Raw genomic sequence first — 25,122 nt, forward strand, 5'->3', positions numbered from 1 at the left:
ACCTATGGCTCGCGAGCCATATATGGCTCTTTCTATGAGTACCTATGGCTCAGAGACAAATTGAATTGCATGCAAATTTTCTCCATCTCGTTCAAAACTTGAGCCATTGATCCTGTTCAGATACACGCAAAGCCAAACTCCAAAGCAATGCTTTTCAGAATATATAGGGCACGTTTTCACTACAATTAACAGTCAAGGTGTCACACAAAAAAAAAAACTTGTTTTGGCTGTACATTCCTTTATATAAAAGCTCACTATATAATCTGTGTTCAGTGTTCAGATACTTTTTGATGAATCTACGGAACAAATTGTAAATACACCAAAACACCGGAAGAGGACTTAAAGTTATTTGATTGGGTGAGTGGGAGGCACGGGTGGAGTTATGCAAAAAGTGCAAGCACGCCCTCCCATCTCCGTCTGCGCCAAAGGTAAGCACATCAGGCTCCCTGTTCTCAGAATGTTGTGACGTTTTTACAAAATAATTTGTGTAGCATTTTCATATTTCTACTTTTGACAGGAGATATATTAAGGAGAGCAAAATCTTTTGGGATATTTAAGTTTGTTTTAATATATACATTGACATAGGAGCAAAGGAATTTGAATGTTATTTTAATGTTAAGTTGTTTAAGTTAAGTTCTAAGTTGAATAATTTAACAAGATATTTTTATTTACAGCAAAATAATGAATACTGTATAAGTGATTTAAGGTTTAAATTTTATATTCTTGTCTGTTTTTATTCATATTTATGTCCCAAAAACATTCAGTTTAAGTGTGTTCAATAAATGTTTATCCTGGTTGGCCAGCGACCTTAAGTGTATTTTGAATTTTGGCCCCTTGTGCAATTGAGTTTGACATCCCTGCCTTAGTAGATGGTGATAATTCCCTGCTCGATCTCTTCTACCTTGTTCAGTTAATCAGCGCATTTGAGCGGACCACATCTCATTTTATTGTGATTTTGTTTGTTATAATTCCTTTTTTGGCCGTGTCATGAGCTCTCTCTCTACCGTTAATCAGGACCAGTCATCTCCCTGCTCTGTCAAGTCAAGTCAAGTCACAGTTATTTATATAGCCCTTAATCACAAAAATGTCTCAAAGGACTGCACAGGATTACAATTACACCATTATCTGATCTTAAACCAACACGCGGGCAAGGAAAAACTCAAAACCTCAGCGTGAGGAAGAAAGAAACCTTGAGAAGGGGCCTCAGAAGTGGTAATCCCCCTTCCAGAATGACCAGGGTGGAATAGATTTAGCATTGAGTTACAGTACACAAACATAGTAAACATCAATAAAAGAGAACAATAGGTAACATGTTGAAATTTGTCCGGAAAATGCATGAGAGCAGCGACGCCCCAGGCCTGTAAACTAGTCCAGAAAGTCCATAACAGCAACGACGGCAACGACGCAGCTTCCCATCTCTGCCAGCTGGTCAATGCAGGCATTGAAATGCTTCAGGTCAGATGCTGGTCCGCTGACTTATCTCAAATCGTCCTTATCCTTCTTATCAACACCTGCCAGACAATCGGAAAAACACAGGACAATACAAAATATGAGGTGGGCATCAATCATGAGCTTTTGAATGAAAGTGTGTCTTAAGTCTAGATTTAAAAACTCTGTCACTGCATCCTGATCCGTTCCAACTGTCTGTTCTCGTTTACCACAAGCTGTTATGAATTCCCTGCCAAGCTCTGTATTTAAAGCCTTGCCTTACAGCCTACCATTGTCAGATCGTCTGCAAAGCCTACACCCGGAACCTGTTTGTCTGCGCTTCTGGCTCTGAACCTGGATCTGGACCTGTTTGACCCTTCTGCCTTCTCTTCGGCCCCCGTCTTCCAGACTCGTGGTGAGTGAGCCCGGACGGATCTCCTCCTACTACCCCCAACACCACTCAGCCAGTGGGGAACACACACACAGACACGGACATTCTCTCCCGTTTCCCCTATCCCAAAATAAATGTTCTCAACGTGAAGCAAATGTGGTCCTCGTCTGTCTGATACATATGGGTCCCGAAAAAGTCAGTGAGAAGCAGACGGAAAACTTGAAAACTGTGACCACAACGATCGAGTCGAAGAAACAATTTCGAAATACAAAATGGTATAAGAGTGTCTGCCATTGAAGCGCTACTGGAAGGTACAGTAAATTGTTTTAAAAATGTTTTATTTCTAGATTTTTAATAGTATATGAATCTTTATCAACTACATATTTACATTATTAGCAATGTTTACGTACACGTTGTATTAAGATTGTGAATTTATTTTAGAATGTGGCAATTTTAAAACAGTTTTAGGGGGTTGCTTACATGCGACTTAGGCTCACATGTAAGTTTATTAGATATTTGACATTGTTTTGGTTTTGCTGGTCAGTTTGTTTTTGGTGAATCTATTCTACCACCACATTTTCATTGGATAAATTAGAAAAGTGAAAATGATTTCTTGATTTGGATCGCTGCTTATCATTAGGGTGGAATGGTGCGTCCTGAAGTCAGACCAGTTGAGAGCCAGCATTACAGAATATATTGCTGAATATTTCATGTAAAAAATAATTTGTGCTATATTGCACTTTATTGTCTTATCCGTCCAAATATTATTTTTTTTTTATCCTAACAACTTTTGGCTTATTTTTGTCTTTTAAATTGTTTTATTGTACGTTTTATCCTGGGGTCTCACGTCTAATCTCAGTGTAAACAATGTTTGCTATGTTGTTATCAATGACAATACAGACAATTCTATTCTATCTCAGGTATTCTCACAACAATGACATTCGAAGGAATAACAATTACTTTATTTGCTCTGGGTTTAAGCACAAAAAATGATGTGTCTAGACAAGGGTTTACCAACCGTTTTGAAACAGAGAGCTACGTTTTTCTTACTGATAAGAAAAAGGGGCTTCCCTATTTATATACATCTAAAAAACATGATTTGTTACTGTGGTGTTCTCATTTTGTTATCAGGTTGCAATCATAAGAAATTGGGTTAAAATAGGCTTAAATACTCAAACACATTATATGTATAAAGACACGGAGTGATTTAAACATTCTATAGACGAATTTTAGAAAATAATTTTGTATAAATTCATCATGTATTCAGACAACTTAACATGTCAATCATGGCATTAGAAATGTATTTGAAAATAACAATGACCAATTGGTGCGCGCTTTTCAGAAATGGTCTGCGAGTTACCCAGGTGTTTCTAGAGGGTTATCTGGTCACCATGTTTCACCATTCAAAACATAATAAGAGACAAATATATTAAAGGTACGTCAGAAAAACTAGGGAATGACCACTTTTAAGGCCCCTTTTCAGGATTTCTTCTAATTCTCATGCTGAGGTTTTTCCTTGCCCGCATGTTGTTTTAAAGGGATGGTGTCACTGTAACCTGCGCAGTCCGTTGAGACATTTTTTGATTAAGTGCTATACAAATAAATGGGACTTGTCTTGACTTGAATAAGAGATGCTAACAAAATATTTTGGGGCAAAATGTAATACCAATTTTTGTTCACACACCGAGGAGGCCCCACTTCTTCATGTTGCTTTGCTTCCTCTATTCAGTAATTGTGTGGGTGGCCCCCAAGTGACCAAAGCTCTTCCCATTTAAGTGAAATGTCTGACATTGAATATGTTGAAAATATTTATTTTTGAGGATGAACCTGATAAAGACCAAAGATTTGAATAGTCAAGTCAAGTCAAGTCATTTTTGTTTGTATAGCCCTAAATCACGAAGAGTCTCAAAGGGCTTCACAGATTATTACACTATATTACACAGACTATTTTTCAGCCGACGAGAAGAGTAGGTTATTCATATGCTATGGAGTAGAAGTGAGTTTTAAGTTTAGATTTAAACATTTCCACTGAGGTTGCAGATCGGATCTCAGGGGGAAGAGCATTCCACAGCACCGGTGCCCGGATGGAGAACGCTCTCGAACCAGCAGAACACTTCTTTGCTCTTGGGATCACCAGAAGACCGGCACTCTCAGATCGTAGGCTTCGGACCGGGACATAGGGTCAAATCAGATCTGAAAGATAAGAGGGAGCAAGTCCATGTATGATTTTGTATAATACTAAGAGAACCTTGAAATCACATCTAAGACTAACTGGGACCCAATGCAGGTTAGCCAAAATCGGTGTTATGTGATCGAACTTTTTTGTCCTAGTTAAAAGCCTCGCTGCGGCTTTTTGTACCAGCTGAAGAGACTTGATTCTAGACTTCGGGAGACCAGAGAGTAGTGCATTACAGTTATCGAGACGGGAGGTAACAAACGCATGAATTATAATTTCCGCATCCGACTGAGACAGTATTAAACGGATTTTAGCAATGTTACGAAGATGGAAGAAAGCGGTTCTAGTAATTTTCTTTACATGCATTTCAAAGGATAGATCAGGGTCAAATATGACACCTAAATTTTTAACTGAGTCACTCTGTGTGATGTGACATTTGTCAATGTTCACAGCAGTTTTTGAGAATATATCACGGCATTTAGATGGACCAATGACTAACATTTCGGTCTTTTCAGAGTTAAGACGGGTTTTTCTATGAGTACAGCATTAATAGGTAGTGCTTACAATAATAATGCAATTGCTGAATCTGTTTGTAAACTCCCTTAATTGGAGGTTAGCAAAACTAAAAAAGAAATAAAAGAATTTTTAAAAATCCATTAAAAAGTGGTGAAAAGGAAATCAAATGTTAGTAATTCAAAAGCCATTTGTGTTACTCTGTTATTGCCACACACATGGAATCCAATTCTCATGTTTGAACTACCATTCATAGGTATTTCCTATAGCAATCAGCAGAGACTAACAAGTGCTGTGTGACTCTGGCAGCAAGTACCACCATAATGTGCGTCCGTGCCAACAAACTAGTTTCGCTCTGGGTTTTAAAAGCGGTGGAAGCGACGTGAAAGCAAACTGTGATGTATCATGAATTCTCAGAGCACAGCTTGACAACAGCTTGACAATGGCGTTAGTCACACTCTTGGCTTCGATTGTCTCATTTCTTTTCTCTCCACAGAGCTCGACAAATTGATCTCAAAAGAAAACGCCACTTGGTATGAAGATGCCGTACGACTCAGTCAACCCCGTTGAGGATGTAGACTAGAGTTTTTGGGAATTGCGTGTTGACTGCTTTCAACACAACGTTGTTACCGAAAGTCTGCACTAGCATGCTACAGGTTCTAACATAAATGTTACTAGACTGAATAAAACTCATCTTTCGGTGATTCCTTCTGGTGCTGACTTTTACTGTTGTAACCCATGCCTGGGTTATTTTTCCAACTACAACGGACTCAGGTAAGTACATTTTATTTGTTTCTGTGTGCGACAGTTACAACACTCACTGTAGATGTTAGCAATGAGCAATGTTAGTAGTGTGTTGACGTATGCAGTAAGCTAACACAATTTTGTAGTAACTTCCTGTAGTATCTTTGATGACATGTTAAGTTCATTGTAACTTTGGTTCAAAACTTCGCGTTTCACAGATCTCTTAATCACAAGGGTCGTCGGTGCATCACTGAGGATGCAACTCTGGACAGCTTTCTCCACTGCTAACGGTTCATAGCCTGTTTTTGGGTTGCAGCAAAGTTAGCACCAGTCCATTCCTTGATGTTGATGGCCCAGTAATTTCTTTCCTCCTAACCTCCTTCCCCCCTTGGGCTGTGCCCTGCAAAATAATCTTGGCCAGTCCCAATAATCTTGTGACGTGACCATACCATTGCAGTTTATGTCTGCGCAGTTGACAATAGTTACTTTAGGGTCCTTTGTGTCCTTTGATGCGTTGCTCACAGTTCCGTTTGTCACGTAGGCTTCGTCGCTGATATCTAGAATTTACCTGTAGCATCACATCTCCATGGCCTGGATTATTCTTTTCAACTTTGCTGTGTGAGTCCATGTCTCGCAAGCATAGAGGAAGATGGAAGTAACCATTGCTTGCACGAGTCCGACATTTAATGTCACTGCTATGTTCTTGTCCCTCCAAAATGGGTTTAAGTCTGGCAAGTGCGGCTGTGGTTTGAGCTATCCTGGCCATGATGTCTGGTTCTGACCCCTGTTCTGATATGACAGCTTCAATATACTTAAAGTGGGGATAGGTTCAAGCTCTTGGTGGTTGATGGTGATTTTTGTGGTGATACCTTGGGGATATTTGGTCATTTGTTTTTTCTGTGCTGATTTCCATTTCATACTGGTTGATACTTTTTCCAGGTGATTGACCAGATCTCTGAGTTCCTGTTCTTCTCCTGCCAGGTCTGTAATATTATCTGTAAAACAGAGGTTAGAGACGTTTTGTACCCCAATGCTGTACCTTCATGTTGGTCCAGGGCTTTGGTCATGATCCTCTCCAGGAAGATTTTGTTTAAAGTTGGAGAAATAATTAATATCTTGTCACTGACTGTTGTTTGAAACCACGCCCTATTGGTACCATTGATCGGTAACGCACTGTTGGCATTGGCATACAGCTGTTCAATGGTCTGATTTAGTTCTTTCCCATGTTGTTCTTCTGCATGGTGGCCCACAAGGCTGCTTGCCACACTTGTAAAACACCTTCTTGAAATCAACAAAAAATGTTAGAAAGGTTTGTCTGGTGTTGAAACTTCTCACATAGGATGCGCCGATTGCCGTGGGACTCGTACAGCTAATTAGCTGAATGAGAACACAATCACATAGTATTTTTTGCAAATATTTCAGAAGTAACATTATTCATTGTGCAGTTGTAAAAGCTTTCACCCAGTCCCATGATGAAGACAGTCAATAAAACCTGGATTTAGAACAAGCAAGCATGAAAAATCAATGGGTCACTGCGGCTGAAGCACTGTTAATGATGTGCGCACCGTAGATTCAACACGCTTAATATGGCGTCAACAATCAATAAATCTCCTTTAGCTGGCTCTGCACGGTGTGATCTTTGCATGATCAGTTCATGGGTAAGTTGGTTTTGTCCACTTCTACACTTTCTGCCTACGCAGTTGATGTGCTCGGTTGAAATGGAGCACTAAGTGAGCCACGAGTTGATGCGAGTGTTAGTGTGAGTGTCATTGATTGCAAAGCAGGCTGTTGTATCACATCTCCTTCTCTACGCACAAAACAATGGGAAGACTATTTTCACTGGCACAATATTGATCGAAAAGCTTACATGCGGCTGGTAGATTCAGAGAAATATGTCCGGGGGTAAAAAACACAAAAAAAAAACGACAGTAAAACAAATAAAACTGACAGACACGCAGCAAATTTGTCTTTCTATTTCTTTAAATATTTGTTTCAAGGATTTTAATATATATATATCATGTATTTACTAAGTTAACATAAATTTTCTGTCGTGGGTATATAGTGTCGGCAATGGCCATTAATGTTGAAATGGTAAATTGTTCTTACTTCCTCTAAGCGCTTGTGTCACGACAGTTAAACAACAATGTACCTGTCAAAATATGAAAATATTCAGCCTCCCCTTACACAACTGCGAGAATGGATGCAAACTTTGTTTAAATGTAGTAGGAGCTGCAAAACAAAGAGAATGTAAGTGCAGTTGCTACTGTTCCCGCATGTGGTAATCAAACTTGAGTGTCTGTTGTCTTTGCTGTTCTGGATTGAACAAGCCCTATGAAAAAGGCTAGGCTGCTGACTTCTTCTGTAATTTACACGGTTTTGACCCAATTCCGCAGTTATAGCCTGAAAAATAGACGGGTTTATTCTTTCTGTGTATTATCAGCTGATTGGCAAGCTCTGTAAAAGCCTAACTATGATCCTGAAGCGCCTATGCAGGACAATTCAACTCCTGCAACACTCTGGCCCTTGAAGGGACAGTGTGTATTATTTGATCTCTAAATGTCACTGTATTGGGTCGTGTAACCGATAACAAGCAAGAATACAAACTACGAAGACTCTAAGTGACCAAACCGCACCAGGTATTTGTTTTTTTCAGGTACCCGTAGGAGCAAGGTGATGTACATTCATGTTCGCTCCTTCTTGGTTCATCATAAACTTAATCTTAATTTTTTTGACCTAGGAATGATAGTTCATGTGTTTCTGCAAATTTAAATCCATGTTGTAGTTTTTCAAATGAATGCAGTTTTTTATCACTAGTAAATAATACAGACTCAAACAAATTAACCTTTGGCACAAAAACCCAAAAGAGAATGGTTTCTATTAGTTTTACTATCATTGGATTTATTGTGATGATGGTAGAAACGAGAATTTATTTTCTTTTTGACTACACAGGATTATTTTCTTTAATTTATGTTGTAGTTTATCATTTTGGACTGTCGTTGAGTGATGCCATTAAATGCTATCATAATTTTATCATGACCTCCGATGATGTAACTTGATTTCTTTACATTTAGACACCACTACCTCTTCATTAAACAGTTGATTTTACAAGTACGGTAAACTGCAAATTGCCGAGCGATTAAGGCATAATTGGCAAAAACGGAAAGCTCATCAACAAAATAAACGCAAATGGCAAGTCGTGATCATAGAGAAGCTCTGTACAATGAGAGCGATCCTGTCTGTGTAATGTCAAAAGTTTAAAATAGCAAATCAAGAGGCATAAATAGGCTTACCAATTACTTGTATTCTGCTCTTGAAAAGCATAGAATTGAATCAGAAAGCAACAGAGAGAGCGAGAGAGCTATCTCAGAGAATGTACAGATTGGATAATATATTAGGTCGACGGAAAAGCGTCCCTTGTTTATTTTGGCAACACTCTAAAGACTCACTCGAGGCTAGGGTAGAATTTACATTTTAATAACGACTTAGATGATTGCTATTTCCGCAGTTTCTCACAAACTGCAGGAAAGAATATTTGTAGTACGTTATTTTTATATCCAAGCTTCTCTGCCTGAAATGTGACTTTTTTGAAATGTGCAACACCTACTACTCTATTTCCCTCACATTTATATTGATACAAAATAAAACGCCAGCATGGTATTGATCCTGTTCTCACCACACAATATTGACATGAACTTCAAATGCCGTGGCCTGTCTAGTTTTTGTGTGTGTTCCATTTAAAATGAATCTGTCATCACTGGTGTGAGGAAGTAACTTATTTTTGCATAGTGTGGTAAACCTTTTATTCATTTTTACATATTGGTGGGTGATATGTATATCAGAGTTGGGCCAACAGGGCCTGCAAGGACTTCTCTCCTGGCCTCAAAAATATCTAAATCTGTCATGATGACTGATTTGGATCACCTGTGCCCGCTCATTTGGCGCCAGCCGCTGCAGGCTACCTGGTTCTCTGTCCTTTCACTCACCTGTTGTCAGTCCGTCAGCGAACCTCTGTTTCTACAAGGCAGGCATTTTGACTCTGACTCCTGTCAGTCCCGCTTTTTGCACCCCTTTTTTTTCCTCCCGTAAGTTTCTGATCCCCCCGTTTGTCTCCGACTACGATCTGTTTTTGACCCCGACTACGTTTGATCTCCCGTCCCGGCTTACGACCCGTTTTTGATCTCGACCACGTTTTTGCTCTCTTGTCCCGGCTATCAAACCTGTTTTTTTCCGTCCTTGACACCGACATCTCCCGCTCCGGAAGATCCACTTCTGTATTCGGATCACGATGCGATTGTGTGTGCGGCTTGCTTCCCGCGTCCAGCGAGCACTGGATCGCGGGCACTGCCCTTCCTCTTTCTATCAATCAACTTGTGGTTAACGCTAAGCATTAAGGTCCTGATTCCGTTCTGGTAGTGACAGAATGAAGTGATGTTGATTATTTTTATCCATCAGTACTTACTGATGAAATACTTCAGAATTATCCGTCAGCTTCCTTTCATTCATTTTACCCTGGTTGCACTGCTTCAAGATGTGTGCTTCCACATTAAACATTTAACCACATTTCAGCCATTACTAATACCCACGGTCAGAAATCAACCCTGAGGCCTTCACAGTCAGTTCTGCAGGCCCTGAGGCATAAAATAAGTAACAGAAAAGCTGTTGGTTTTGTCAATGATATTTAGAGTTGGTGAGCCAGTGTCTTCTAGAAGGCCGACCGAAACGTCACCGGCTTGACAAAGTATGATTAGCTATGGGGCGGTAAAGGAAGCATCACTATGAGAAGGTGATCAAAAAGATTGCCATGTCAACTGCTTCTGTCTAATGGACATTTTAACCCCAAGTCAGATGACAACTTCTGCCAGAAATATGAGAGGACTGGCTTGACTTCCAGCATTAGTACTTGATGGAACTGAAACGCACAGATACTCTGTACTACAGAGCTTTTGAAATCTTCTTGAGGAAAAAAAGGAGGATTGATTTTGTGCATGAATGAAATAATACTGCAATTCCATGAAGTTAATATTCATGTTTTTTATGTGTCACAGCTGAAGCTGCATTAATTCTTTTATAGCCATAAAATTGTTATTGAAGGTTTGATTGTTTCAGACTAGAGGTAAGATCTTGTTAATCATCAGGTCGGGCCGGGCCAGGCTTTTCTCAATGATTATTTTCTTCCTTCGTAGATTTCTGCATGGCACACGTGCGGCCCCGAAGTTCAGCATTAGGTTTATTTTGGGCTGGATCCTTTCAAATTAAGTTAATCTGTCAGTCTCAGGCTTGTTCAGGCTTTTATACCCGTAGGCCCAGTCGGGTCAGGTTGGATTTTTTTTGCCTCTAATTCATACGTAGTGCTACTGAAGGCCCAGGTGTGAAATGCATGGCTTCCGCTGATGTATATGCATATTTGCCCTATATAAAGAGTTAAGAGAGTTAACAGATTTCTCATTTTGGGATCTGATTTCACAGGTGAAATGAATTTGCCCGTCTCCGGCGATATATCCTGAGCGACTGTTTAACAGCCCAAGATTTAACCCCCTTCTCAGTCAGCCGTAGCCTCCAATTCAATCCTTACCTGAGGGATGCCCAACGAGCAGCTGCCAGGCTGAAATCGCCATCCATAATTTTCCGTTCTTTCTATCTCCCGGGGTGAAAAGTCCTAAATTGTAGTAACAGTGATCCCGACTAGATGAAAGACATCGCTCAATGCAGACCAATCCAGACACCTATAATGCCAAGATTGTAGTTGTGCATCAGAGAATAGATCACACAGCCAGGCTTCTAGCCAAGACCTGCATTGGGTAAAAATTATTAAAACAAGGAAGCAGATTTTAGGTTCGCGCACTTTAAATACAAATATATCCGTTTTCCTATCATCCATTAAAAAATCAATTGCTCCAAATCCTTCTAAAGCAATCTACTGAAATGTTGATATGAGGTCTTTATTCGGATGTTTAAATCACTTCTGCATATCAACTACTATGGAGCACAAACTTGGTCCAAGATCTATTCTAATAAGCAAATCTAAAAATTACCTTTGATAAATCACTGGTAATAAATAGCAAACCAACATTTTTGAAATAACATTAGAGCATTTTCCCAATATTCATTAAATGAATAGGTGTGTTTGTGTTTAGTTTTAGCACAATGCCAACGTCATCATCATCCTCCAAACTTGGTGCAAAAGAGTTGAGGTCTTGATTTCTATCATGTTGAAATATAAACCACAGTCTTCCACTAGAGGGCGCCAACCGGGTGTGGAACAGGGCACAGGTGTGTCCAATCACCACAGACCTGTTCCTGATTACCCTGACTCTTTAAAATAACATTTTGGACAGCATACATGGTCGGGTCACAGTCAATGCTACATCAAATCTGTTCCTGGTTTGGTCATCTTGTTAGTTGTTTGCGCCAACTTGTTTTTGTTATTTACTTTGTTCATTGAATTTTCACTACCATGCTGGGTTTGGGTTTTCCTCGTTCTAGTGTCATATATGGACATTTTGATGGTAGTTAATTGCCCACTTTGTTCCTTGCATTTACGGTGTTTCTGTTTCTGGTTTGGATCATGTGATGTTCATTTTATCTTTGGACATTTCATTTTTTTGTGACCCCTTGTTTTTTGTTCCTTGTTAAGTTATCAAATGCCATCACTCTTTTTAAACCCCCTTGCCTCAGTTCCTGTTCTCCGCAAATGGGTCCAGCAACCCCAAAAAACACACTACAATCTACATGGCTCAATAATGGTATAAAAGAAAGAAATGAAAAAAAAATTCTGAAGTTTACAGTATTTTTCCTGAGTATGAATATGTCATAGATTCAATTTTCTAAATTCAGAGCAAAAATTGTTTGATAACAGACGAGTGAATTTCGGTATACAGTAATCCAATGTCAACATTTCATTGCACATAGGCCGCATAGCGCGACCATGCGGGCCTGCACTGCGGCCTTGAATTCAGCACGTGGGCCACACGTTGCGACCATTCGGAGCACGAGACCAAATCTCTCCACAACAAGTAAGATGAAGGCTTCAGATTTGGCTCCATATTTGCTGGTTCTTGGAAATAAGCATTTTTTTCTGTACAAGGGAATCTCCCTAAATCAACTAGTATTATAGCTAGTAACTTTCAGCATTGAAAACTCCCATAATCGTCAGTGCTTTCCCTCCCTTTTTTTCCTATCATTAAATCTCTGTGTTAATAAATTGTTTGTTCTATTTCAATTGGCCTGTTCATTGAATCCATTTTCTTGGGATTCGTAATTCATATCGGAACTCAAAGAACTCAAAGTAATAACATAATTTAATTTTTATGTCAGCAGGGCGCAGTGGGTAGCGCGTGTGCGGCACAGTTCTAAGGTCTTGGGAACCTCCTGTGTGGGTTCAAATCCAGTTACCGGACTTCCTGTGCGGAGTTTGTATGTCCTCCCCGTGCTTGCGTGGGTTTCCTCCCACATTCCAAAGACATGCATTTCAGGTGGATTGGCCGGTCCAAATTGTCCCTAGGTGTGAATGAGCGAGCGGGTTGTCTGTCCCTGTGTGCCCTGCGATTGGCTGGCAACCAGTTCAGGGTGTCCCCTGCCCACTGCCCGATGATTGCTGGGATGGGCTCCAGCACCCCCGCGACCCTACTGAGGATAAGCAGTGCAGCTAATGAGATGAGATGAGAATTTTTATATCAGTGGAAGACATTCTCGCATCCTTCAGAGAAAATACGATTTATAGTGGAGTACAAGCAACACCTAGAGGCAAATTAATTTACTGATTGCAGTAAAGAATAATCTGTTTCAATCCTAACGATTAATTAAAACTAGACAAATCCCTACAACATATACTGTATCTTGGTACTTTGTGAAAATTCACTTACTATAGGTTATTAAGGAGCGGATTAACTGCAAAAATCGAGGGAATACTGTATTAAAAATTATTCTAAACTTTTACCAAATAGAAGTTATAAAACCTCCACTCAAGCCGGCAGTTTCGAATCATGGGGGGAATGACTTTCGTTGTGACAGGTACAGTGACGAGTAGCGCAGAGTAACTGGTTGACAGGTGGCACGATGACGAGTATCACTGATGTATTTTGTTCAAACCAAGACGTATCACGTCAGGACTTGTCACTTCACTGTCATTTAGCAACTGCCTGCGTGGGAGTGAAGACCACACCACATACGTGTAACGTTATCTATGTGAGCCCTGACCAGTCCCATCATTTTGGTTTGGAAATCAAATAAAAGATGAGATGGCGTTAAAAGTACCTCCTGGTGGAATCAAATAAACTCCCGTTGTGAGGCTTGCTCAGGCGGTGTCATGCGTTCTGAATATGAACAGATTCTCCCTCGTAAAAAGGCATGGGCTCCCGGCACCTCCAGAATAGGCGACGTCTTATCTTCCGCTTCCTTTCTTATCAGCCAGCCCCAGTGGAAACTATTGCGAGAAGGCAGGTTGTCATATGACACACAGCGGCGTGACAAGGCGCAACCCGGCAGAGTTTGCCACGCCACCGGCGGCTCCTAAGTGATAATACATAACACAACAGTACCTGTGGGTTTCTAGATAGCGCCGAGGGGAAATATGAACCCCGTAGTGATCTGTATCTATCTTATTAAAGAGCTGACCTTGACCACTGGGGGGAAACTGGATTAGTCTGATTTCCAACAAAGAGGCGGGATGTTACGCTGTTGAAATGAAGAGCCTCTTCTTTTTTTATTTCCCGGCTTTTTTTTCCCCCACCACCCGCGCTCTCGATGTCTTTTTACTGGCAGCATACATTGTCCTATTAAACAAAGAGAAGGGTTGATGCACCAGGCTGTGGCCAGGCGTCTGCCGGCATAATATAAACACAGCAAACACTCGCACGGGACCCAAACGCACGCACATATTTAAATGCCACGCTACCAGCTTTATACATACATCTGAGTAAACTTTTGAGTAAAAAAACTCTTTTTATTCTCCATCTGTGACTCTTTCATTGTACAAAGTGCTTGAGGCAAGACTCTGAATGGTTGTGACCTTGAAGACAGTGACCTTTGCTCGCTTTAAATCCGTTTTGAACACCCGTAATTGCGGAATGAAAACCGATAGTCTCAAAAGGACGAAGGCCGGTTCTTGACTAAATGAATAGAAAGGTATTTACATCGCCGAATTGCCTGCGGGACATTGAATTGACCTTACATTAAAGGGTCACTTCACTTATTTCTCTTCACCCACGTGAGGTATTAGAGCCAGCTTCCCTCCTCGCCTGTGTCCTCCCTTCCCCTTTTCGCCAACTCTCTCTCCTCTGGTTCCTCTGCTTTCACCGTCAGACCTTATCTCAAAGACCAGATCACTATGGCAACAATTAGTCACATCATCGTCGCCCACACTCGCGTTTGAGGGCTGTTTTTTTTACTTTGGAGGGTTTGCTGAGGCGCTCGCACCTCAACGGCGGATGGCCGAATCCGATGACCAAAGAGCAATGTTGCCATCTGTGGGATCGGCGCGTTTCCGGACAGCCGGCGGCGCTGAAAAACATCCTGAGTTACCGTGATGACTAACGACCGGCAATCACATGTCAATTAAGACGTTCATTTCCGAGCTGGAACCACGCAGAGCTGTATATACCCCCTCCCTGTGCAAAGGTCAGCTTCCTTTCCTTTTGAAATCTGGAATAAAATGTCACCATTCGGAGGGAGAAAGACAAACAGAGGTTACTCAAGTAGTTAGCGGCAGTGAGAAGAATGGCAACTTGGAAAATTAAATATGGAAGGTTTGGGCTGACAACTGGGTTCCACATTAATTTACCGCTTGTCATTATCTTTATCTCTATCAAAAAGCCTGTGCTCATGCAGGCAATAGGGGTGAGCGATACAAGTATTTTGGTATCGATCCGATCCAAGTAAATGTAAATGGTCTGCATTTATTTAGCGCTTTTCAAGTCAATAAAGACCTCCCAAAGCGCTTTACAATCTGCTTCACACTTACCCATGAACACTCGCATACCGATAGCATCATCAGCCATGCAAGACAACTACAGTGGAACCTCGGTTCTCGACCATAATCCGTTCCAGAACCCTGTTCGAGAACCGATTTGTTCAATCACCGAAATCATTTTTCCCATTAATAATAATGTAAATCGTTTTAATCCGTTCCAACACCCTGAATGTTTACCGTGAATGTTTAACGTAAACATGAAGCTAACCCAGGCTAATCGTACGTTCGCGTTATCATAATCTTGTACGAAAGATTACGCTAACATGAACGTGTAAAAATAAAAAAATCAGGTCGTTTACAAGTCATTTAGCACCCGGGTCTCCACAACAAGTGGTGAGCGGGTCATTGGAAAGGGGGCTCCATTCCAACACCCTGAAAGTTGGGCTCCGTTCCAACACCCTGAATGTTTACCTCGAATGTTCAACGTAAACAAAGCTAACCCAGGCTAATCGTACGTTCGCGTTATCGTAATCTTCCGTACGAAAGATTTCGCTAACATGAACGTGTGAAAAATAAAAATAAAAGGATAAAGAAAATAATTATGAATAGGATTTCTTACCTTTGTGGTGGTCAGCAGAAGCCGTGCTGTATTCCCCAGCAAGATCGGAAACTCGCAAACCTCTTTCATATTTAGCTATTATGTCTTTCTTAAAGGCAATAGTTGTACGAACAACTTTTCTTTTTTCACCTGTCCTGCTTGCACCGACCTTCTTCAGAGGCATAGTTAAGGGCTAAAACACTCCGTTCACCGATATTAAAAGCGAAAGCAAAAAGAAGCAAGTGCGCACGTGATAACAGTTGGTCACGAGGGGTGGGGGCGATCTACACTATCTACACCCGTACGCCGCTCAGCATCGCACCCTATAGCATACGCACTCACGCATTACCGGCGTTCGAACTCCGAATTTTTGACCGAACAGCGAAGCAAGAATTTCTCGAAATTTTTGATCGAACTCCGATTTGTTCGAACTGAGAGGCGTTCGAAAACCGAGGTTCCACTGTACCTGCTTATCGGGGGCACGAGGGATTCAGTGTCTCGCCCAAGGACACTTCGACTTATAACACCGGAATCGGACTCGCGACCTCTCGATCCCAAGCTGAGCGCTTTACCTCCTGAGTTACTGCCACCCCATTTATATTTACATATTTCAGGGGTGTCAAACTCATTTTAGCTCGGGGGCCATATGGTAAAAAAAACATTCTCATAGGGGCCGGGCTAGTAAATTATAGGGATAAAAAGTATGCCTTTACCTGAAGGGCTGGAGGTCTTTTCAGAGGCTCACTATTAAATTCAAATTTAAAAATGATAAAGGTTTTATCAACTGCGCAATTGAAAAAAAAAAGACTAGACATCAATTAAATCTATTTCCACTTCAATTTATTTAAATCTAAGAAAGTCATGCAGACTGTCAGGTGACAAAAAAAATGTACAATCAGTAATCAGTAATTTGAACATTCAAAATGTAATTACAGGACAGTACAGAGACACCTCGCTACTTCACGCTTCGGTTAATGCTGGTTCACTGCCTCGCAGATTTTAATGGTGCATTGAGTTCTGCATCCTGATGAGTTAAACAGGGGGAATGTTTTCTATCACCAACAAAGTTGGACCTCTCCACCCGCTGAACCTACTCAGGAGCCACATGCGAGTCTTTGGTGCTCCCTAGTGGCTCCCTGGAGTTTTTTTCAAAAATGTTTTATAATGAAAAGATATTTGGTTTCTGTAGAACAGAAACAGAAGATAAATCCAACTTTCCATAAGGTCCACATGATGGCGGCAATGTATTTTGTCGTATGGTTTATTTTTTCTTTTCACTCATTTTGCAAAAAATGTCATATAACAAAATGAACTAATCACATGAAAAGAAAAAAGGCTGACAGGTTAAAGTCAAAGGCTTATAAGAGACCCGTCCCCAAAATAATTACGGACGCTTCTTCTATCAATCAGCTAAACAAAGTATCATATCTAATATATTAAATGGACTGCAAGTATATATTACTTTTCAAGTCACTGAAGACGAAGCACTTTCCAATGTATTTCACACTTACCCATTCACGCTCACTCTCACACACCGACAGCGGTGTTAGCCACGCCAGGCGCCTACCTGCTTATCGCGTGCATAAGAGTTCAGTGTATTGCCCAATAATAATAATAATAATTTCCTTTGTATTGTCATTCTTTGTAACAATGTACACAGAACGAAATGTTGATACACCTGACCCGTTGTAGCGAGCCGATGCAGCCGCAGCCAACAGAGGGCGCCGCCATTTTACCAATGTTATAAGTCTTAGGTATGACTCGGCCGAGGCGCGAACCAGCGACCTCCCAGTCTCAAAGCGGGCACACTACCATCTAGGCTACTGAGCAGGACAGTTCCACAATTATTTCTTATTGAACCTGCCACCTCTTGTTCTCAAAGCAAGTATTTTACTCCCTGAGGTACTGCCAGACCAGAAATCATTACAACAATCATTTGTTAGTCCATTCAGACATGATCACATTAAATCGATTGTATAGAATGCAAGTGTGAGAAGCGTCCTTTCTCGTGAGACTGTATCAGGTGAAGTGAAGTGGATCTGGTCCTTAATTCATAAAGTTGTGCAAAAAAAACAGCAAAATTGTTTATTTTTTAATTAGAATTTGACAGTACAGAAGTTATTTGTAAAAAAAAAAAGGGCATTTTCTCGTTTCGCAGGGGATTCTGCCCCCCATTAAACGAGATAACCGTGGTAATACTATATCTCATACCGATACTGTTACTTTTTGCTTAGAAATCAAATGATCATTGTATAATTGAACTCCTCCGCCTTGAGTTACTTTATAATTACGATAAGAACATTCTACAAATGGTCGTTTTTCTGAATGACCATAATGCAAATTTTAACCGTAAAAGATATACATAAATATTTGTATTATAATTGTCTCAGGACAAAAGTCAAGGTAGCCACACATGAAAAAGCTGCAATGAAACAAAAATACTGTTATGGTCTGGTATGCCTTCTTCCACATGGGGAGCCAACGGGGTTTACAGGTAGTTAGGTCATTTGCATTTTCATGGTCAGGTTGTTTTTTTTTTTGTTTGTTTCTGGTTTCCAGTTGGGGCATTTCTTAGTAGTTTAGTGACCCTTTGTTTGTTACTTTTTTATTTTATTTTTTATTTCCGGTTTCGGTCTTTGTTTCTAGTTTGGACTTTGTCAGGTTTGATTTTGTTGGAACATGTCATTTGTTATGTGCCCCCTTGTTCATTTCTTACTAAATTCCTGGTATTGTTGATAAACACTATCCTTATTTTGAGCACCCCTGCCACCGTTTGTTTTCCCCCTATATGGGTCCACCCTTAATCCGAATTATAGCAACGTCAACATAACGACTAATACCTTCCATGTCACAATATTTTGAAAATGAAGTCAATGTGACGTCCAGAACAAAGGGTAGACCCAATCGCGTAACATTTACTACAAGTTTTATTGAAAGAAAGAGGAAGGGCTGCGGCCACGATCCGGTGTTCGCTGGACGCGTGACGCAAGTCACTCTCGCACTCGGATTGTGATCCGAATACGGAAGTGGATCTTCCGTATTGAGCGATGGCGATGTCAGGGACGGAAAAACAGGTCGATAATCGGAACAGGGAGAGCAATACGTGGTCGGGGTCAGAAACGGGTCGTAAGCTGGGACGGGAGAGCAAACGTAGTCGGGATCAAAAACGGGTTGTAGCAGGAGACAAACGGGGAGATCAGAAACGAACAGGTGGAAAAACGAGTGCAAAAACGGGACAGGCGGGAGTTAGGGTCAGAAAAGGCTTGCCTTGTAACAACAGAGGTTCGCAGACAGACTGACAAAAGGAGAGTGACAGGACCGGTCTTAAAAAGGGACAGGGAGCCAATCAGGCGCCAAATGAGCGGGGACAGGTGATCCAAATTGGTAATCATGAAATAATGTATGTTTAATCTTACGACACACTGTGCAGAAGTCTGGGGCAATAATTACAAAACTTCACTACAGCCCCTTTTTATCCTCCAAAAACGTGCAATTAGAACCAAAAACAGGGTAGGATATCGAGTTCATACTAATATTTTATTACTGCAGTCCAAAATATTAAAATTAGATGATTTAGTAAAATTTTTCATTGCACAACTGCTATTTAAGGTCAACAAAAACAGTACCAGAAAACATCCATAAATTATTCATTCGGAAAGAAGGAAATTATAACTTAAGGGGCTGTAGTAAATTCATAATCCCAAAGGTGAGAACCACCAGGAAAAGTATGTGTGTGTCCGTGTGTGGAGTCAAACTTTGGAATAATTTACAAGACGAGATCAAACAATGTCCAACTATTCACTTGTTCAAATTTAAATACAAAAAAACATTCCTGGTGGAATACAGAGATGAAGAAAATCGGGTATGAGTGATACGAGAGATTGGGAATAGTGCGTCTAGAACTATGGTTAACTTTGTGTTATTGTTGCTATAGGTTATATCATAACTGTTATTATTAATATTATTACAATTGTTGTTATATAATTGGTGTATATAATAGGGAATATGAAGGGGTAGGGAATATAAGCATTTGCTTCTGACTACCCCTTTTCGAATATATTGTGTACTACTATTTTGTTGTCGTGTTATTGTTTTTGTTCTGTTTTTATTTTAATGTTCGAATAAAGTTTTCATTGATTCACACTGACAATATGATAGTGATCATTAAAATTAAAAAGACAATAGTATCAATCCGATTCGGGTATTCGCTCAGTATCGATAATATCGATCATTTTGATCCACCCACCCTTTGTAGGCATACAGATGTGACTCAGGTGGCAATCGGCAGTAAGAAGGATGACAGCTGGGCGAATTAAATCTGTGGAAGGTTTGAGCCCAAAACCAGGTTCCACATTTATTCACCGCTTGTCATTTTGTATATCTCTTAATGAAACCCGCGTGCTCATGCAAGTGTGAGTCTATTTAATGTAAGAGATAATCCGTTGGCAGAGTTTTGGGCTCTGTGTTACTATTATAACCCCGTCTGACTGTTCCCCGAGGCAATAATTACATTTTTTCTCATCTGTTCTCTTCTGTCCTATCGTTAACTGATTAAATGTTTCACAGTCAGAAATAATGTTTCATGTAGTGGGCAGATCATCACTCTTGTTTTTTATCCTGCTCGCTTTAATCTTCGCCCGGAACGGGCGTTACAATGTTTACCGACATTATCAGGCGTTCTCCGGTAGTGCTGCCTAGGAAGATTTTTCTCAGCACATTGACTGTGTGGTTGCAAGTGAATCACTGCAGAGTCTCCAGGTAAATAAACACTTCATATCTTATGGTGTTTGCTAACATTCAAGCCTTTGGCGACTTCTTATCTTGTTATGTGTGTTATTCTGATCTTTATCCATATTGTAAGCCACTGCCATGGTGTAAAATGAATGACGACGAAAAGAAAGTTTCTACAGTATTGATGTGTTTTAAAGGAATAGAAAACTTCAGAATTAAAAAAAAAGGTTCTTATTTGTTGGCAATCTTTGGAATATACATCAAACTGTCACGGTTGCCATGGCCTTCAATTGGCCCCGCCCGTGTGTCGCCAATTGCCGCTCGTTGACAGATTGGCTTCCCTGCTGTTTAAATCCAGTCCTGTCACTCTCCTTTTGTCAGTCCGTCAACGAACCTCTGCCCCGCAAGACGTGGGTTCTGACTCTGTCCTGTTTCCTGTTGGTATTTCCTGTCCGGTATTGTTCCCGTTTATTTTGTCCTGTTTTATATCGGTTTCCAGTTTTTGTTCCCGTCTATTTTTGTCCTGTTTATTATTCTCTCCAGGTTTCGTTCCTGTCTAGTTTGTCCTGTTTCATTTTGATATCCTGTTTCAATATCAATCCTGTCTGTCCCGTCCTGTCCGGTATCGACTCCATCTGTCCGACAATTGGTATCGATCTCGTCGGTTTCTGGCTTCCTGTTTTTCCACGCCAGACCGCTGCCTAACGTGCATGACTCCCCATTTCCCGTAAAATAAAGGCTTGTGTGAGAAACTTCCCGTGATTGGGTCCTGATCCAATTCCGGTTCCTGACATAAACATACAGGAATCCATCAATCTTTGTGGTTAATCCGTTCCATAACCACTCACATTAAGTGAAATTCTGCAAAGTAAAAACAATTTATTTTTGCATATATTTATATAAATGTTCTATAATGTAGCACAAGGAAATTGTTAACTTGTGTGCATTACTGTGCCTGTGCAGTTTTCCTCATCATATTTTGATGCCGCAAAGGACTGGGTTGATTTCTCCAGGACATTTTCGTTTGATTTTCAAATCAAAAATGCTCCAGTCCATATATAGTGGACGAAACTGTTGTATCCGTCTTTACATAGTGTAAGTCCATGCTTCTGGCATGTCACGTAGTACTAGACAAAGTCAAGTCAAGTCATTTTTATTTGTATAGCCCTAAATCACGAAGAGTCTCAAAGGGCTTCACAGATTATTACACTATATTACACAGACTATTTTTCAGAATATTATCATACATTCCCCTGCTCTGGAGCCGACGAGAAGAGTAGGTTATTCGTATGCTATAGAGTAGAAGTGAGTTTTAAGCTTAGATTTAAACATTTCCACTGAGGTTGCAGATCGGATCTCAGGGGGAAGAGCATTCCACAGCACCGGAGCCCGGATGGAGAACGCTCTCGAACCAGCAGAAGTAAACAAACACGACGAAGCAATGGAGTCCACTTTGGGGAGAGACCAAATAAGCAAAGTGAAACATTGATTTTGGTAAGTGACATGAATAAAATCATCCTTTAATTATTATAAAAATTAAATGAAGAAATTACATATTTTTGTGGAAAGTTGTCTCTTGCTGCTGCAACCCCTAATTAGATTGGTTGCAATCAGCAGCCAGGGAACATAAGGCAGAACTCCGATTGGTTTGCGAGTACAGTGGAACCTCGGTTCTCAACCACAATCCGTTCCATTTCTTTGTACGAAAACCAATTTGTACGATCACCGAAGTCGTTTTTTCCCATTAAAAGTAATGTAAAATTGTTTTAATCCGTTCCAACACCCTAAATGTTTACCACGAAAGTAAACATGAAGCTAACCCAGGCTAATCGTACGTTCGCGTTAGCGTAATCTTCCGTACGAAAGATTACGCTAACATGAACGTGTAAAAATAAAAAAATCAGGTCGTTTACACGTCATTTAGCACCCGGGTCTCCACAACAAGTGGTGAGCAGATAAAGGATAAAGAAAAGAATTATGAGTAGGATTTCTTACCTTGGCGGTTGTGTGCAGAAGCCATGCTGTATTCCTGAAAGAAGGGAAACTCGCACACCTTCTTCATATTTTGCTATTATTTCTTTCTTAAATGCAATAGTTGTACGCACTACTCCTCTTTTTTCACCTGTAGCAACTTTGCTGCTTGAAACCTTCTTCCGAGGCATAATTAGGAGTTAAAACACTCCCTTCACCGCTTTTGAATAAGGAAAGTAGAGAAGGAGTGCGCGTTGCCGTGACAACAGTTCTTCACGAGGGGTGGGGGCAATCTACACCCGTACGCCGCTCAGCATCGCCCCTAGCGTACCGGCGTTCGAACTCCGATTTTTTGAACGAAAAGCGAAGCAAGAATTTCTCGAAATTTTTGGTCGAGAACCGATTTGTTCGAACTGACAGGCGTTCGAAAACCGAGGTTCCACTGTACTGGCTTTCCTGAAGTTACACCAGAATTGCGCTATGAATGCAAGAATCCACAGAACGAATTAAAAAAAAAAAAATATATATATATATCCACGATGCACCTTGGACACAAAAGTCGAACCGGGATATGGTGAGGGAAAACCGCATGTTAAATGGGGAGTTAATTAATGGGAGTCATCTACAGTAGAATCCAAGATTGAGGAGGTAAAGAAAAAAAAAATTATTCTTCTGTCACGTATAAAATTCTCCCCAATCATCAGCCCAGCTCTTGAGGAACATTCTCAGAAGAAGACATAAGTGTCCTGGGTCTTATCTGTCCCTCCCAAAACCGTCCTCGGGATTGTGTTCGATTGAGTTAGAATCCAATCCCCGAGCCACCTCATCTAGCTCCTTACACTGCAGCAAAGTCTTTCTCGGATGACCAACCTTCTCACTTCATTCTCAAAAGAAGAGTGGCAGGACCCTGTAGAGAAACATCATTTGTATCCTAGATCCTGGATGAGGGTAGCAAATTGCAATGAAGATCAGCCATCCCTTTTGCGAAATAAATTCCAAGCCCGTATCAAATCAGACGTCACGCTAGTCCCACTGTCAATCTCCCGCTCCATTCTTCATCTGCTCATGAACAAGTCCCCAAGATACTTGAGCTCCTGCCCCTCATGTCAAGATCTCATCGCCGATATGAAAAGGGCACTTCACCCTTTCCCGACTGAGTGTGGTGGTCTCTGATTTTGAGGTGCTGATTTCCAACCCAGACATTTTACATTCAGCTCTACAACTCAAGTGAGGATTTCATATGATTATAATAATGAAGCCTATGTAATCACATTGTCTACAAAAGGCAGAACTAGATAAACTGGACACCATCAATTAGTCTGTTGCACGTTAAAGTTTTCTGTCTGTTTTAGTTTTAAAGAAAGACTGAGACAAAACACAACCTTAATTGGTCCCAATCCTCACAGGAAGGTTATCTGACTTTGTTCTGCCAATGCATACCAAAATTGGGCAACGGCTGTCATAGTCTTCTCACTGAAGTCGAGCTATGTTTATCTGCTTAAAGCAGCACTAGGCATTAGCATAAACAATACCTGATCTATGTTTAAAAAAATAACAGAAAATAAAGAAAAACATAAACATGAAGTATTTTTTCATTTGTGTACCTCTCTGAGTTTCATTTTTTATTCATTTGTTACATAAACTAAATGCTGCACAAGCTCGCTACTCCTCAGAGTACTGACATTGACAAACTTGAGTCATAATTTACATAGTGAACAAAAACTTTTAAAAAACACCCGTTTGCACTCTGTACAACCTTCGAGCAAGCAGCAGAGAAGAAATTCTTGACACTGAGATGAAAATGCTTGATTTGTCATTCATATGCTGCTGTTTTTTATGCTTCCCAATCCTCAATGAAGTTTATCAATTTTTTTGTAGCATCAAAATGTTGTGTTTTGCTCGTTGATTCCTTATTCGTATAAGGTATTTATAGACTAACTCATTGATTATGTAATTGTTCAAGATGAAACGGGTGTTTCAATTGGTATTGTGTTGGTAATGTTAAGATATGGGACACCATTTCCCCCCATAGGGCGCCAACCTGGAGGGAGTGGCTGGAGGCATCCACTGGCACCTAATTAATCTAAACACCTACACTTCACTATCATCCATTGAATTTACTTGACAGTAGAGGTTGTCAGGTAATTGTCCTTGTCATGATTACGGCACGGCACGGTTGGTTCGTTCCTTGTTTGGACACTTGTTCATTATTTTGAGAAGACGGGTTTGTTTGTGGCTGTGGGAATGTCATGTCTTACTAGATCAGCTGAAAAATATGGATCGGTCTCTCAGAAACTGTCCCCTCATGGTTCAGATCATACCTTTCGGATGGGAGGCCTTGTGTTACATACGATATGACCTCTGAGCCTTTTAGTGTTACCCTTGGCATTCCGCAGGGCTCACTACTTGATCCCCTTCTTTTCAGCATTTTTTCTTTCGTTATCTATCCTGCAAGTATGATTTTAGTTTCCATTGCTTTGAAGAACCGTCTGCCAATGGAGGAAAGCTTAAAACACACTTATATTCAATAGCTTATGAATGTTGTTGACCACATTCTCTTGTCTTCTTGTCTACGAGAGAGAAGGATGAGCCTTCTTGTTGCAAGGTGCATGCATTTTGAGCCATCGTACCAGCACTTGGACCTGGTGTACTGCTGTATCTGT

General features: G+C 40.6%; 1 long non-coding RNA gene across 3 annotated transcripts in view; it reads right to left on the bottom strand.

Annotated features, from left to right (window-relative positions):
- Positions 1-1,260: 1,260 nt before the first annotated feature.
- The window catches only part of LOC148360053 (uncharacterized), a 32,653-nt gene continuing 8,791 nt past the window's right edge, over positions 1,261-25,122 (bottom strand). Inside the window, exons 3-4 of one of the 3 annotated variants that reach the window (XR_015851276.1) lie at positions 10,825-11,041; positions 1,261-1,511 (exon numbers count right to left, since the gene is read on the bottom strand). This is a non-coding gene — a long non-coding RNA (uncharacterized LOC148360053). The other 2 variants (XR_015851277.1, XR_015851279.1) reach the window with 2 other exon arrangements.

Source organism: Urocampus carinirostris, chromosome 9, assembly GCF_059441175.1.
Source record: "Urocampus carinirostris isolate Australia breed hairy pipefish chromosome 9, RoL_Ucar_1.0, whole genome shotgun sequence".
Classification (NCBI taxonomy): Eukaryota; Metazoa; Chordata; class Actinopteri; order Syngnathiformes; family Syngnathidae; genus Urocampus; species Urocampus carinirostris.